Raw genomic sequence first — 775 nt, 5'->3', positions numbered from 1 at the left:
AACCACTTTTATATTGATGATCCGTTTATTGGTAGGTCTTTACGTCATACTAATATACAAAATGGAATTAAAGAAGTGTTGCTTCTAATTTTTTCTCCTTCACATAAAGCTTTTTTCTTGTTAGATTTAAAAATTTCCTGCGGTTTATTATTTTTTATGTTCACAGTCATGCACTAGCAGTCCTAGTATTAAAATTCTTCTTCCAATAATATTATATTGATTCCCACAAATTTTCGATTATTATTACATCCAATAAGAAAAAGACATCAATAATATCTGACACTTACCCACTCGCTTCCTCCTTATGTTCTTTATTTACTGTTAAATATGAGGATAGTCCATCACACTAAAAACTACAGTTGCTGACATCGTCTCATTAGTGACATAAATAAATTTGTGTGAAATAAAGGACATTATTTCCTCTTGAATCGTTTACTTCTGTGTTTTTACAACCCATTATGTTATTTTGTTTTGTACTTTCTTTTCTTATTGTCCTCTCTCACTATTGCTGCGTGTAACTTAGTTACTCTTGGTATGTACACTAAAGTTATTTTCTCAATCATTATCACCTCATTCACCTCCTTGTGCATAATTATGCCAGTCATCGTGTTTGTGCTTTAAAACTGTGCATATTCCACCTCCTTTATCCTATATTTCACTCCGCTACCGTCACACTCACTCACTTACTCCCATTACACTATTACCATTTTAAATTACTTCTATTTGTGCTTTCACTTTAGTCTTCACTCCGACACTCATTATAATATTTGTATAT

The sequence above is a fragment of the Trypanosoma equiperdum genome (assembly GCF_001457755.1).
Source record: "Trypanosoma equiperdum strain OVI genome assembly, contig: ctg_1051, whole genome shotgun sequence".
Classification (NCBI taxonomy): Eukaryota; Euglenozoa; class Kinetoplastea; order Trypanosomatida; family Trypanosomatidae; genus Trypanosoma; species Trypanosoma equiperdum.
The sequence above is the reverse complement of the archived record's forward strand: the minus strand, read 5'-3'. Positions refer to the sequence as shown.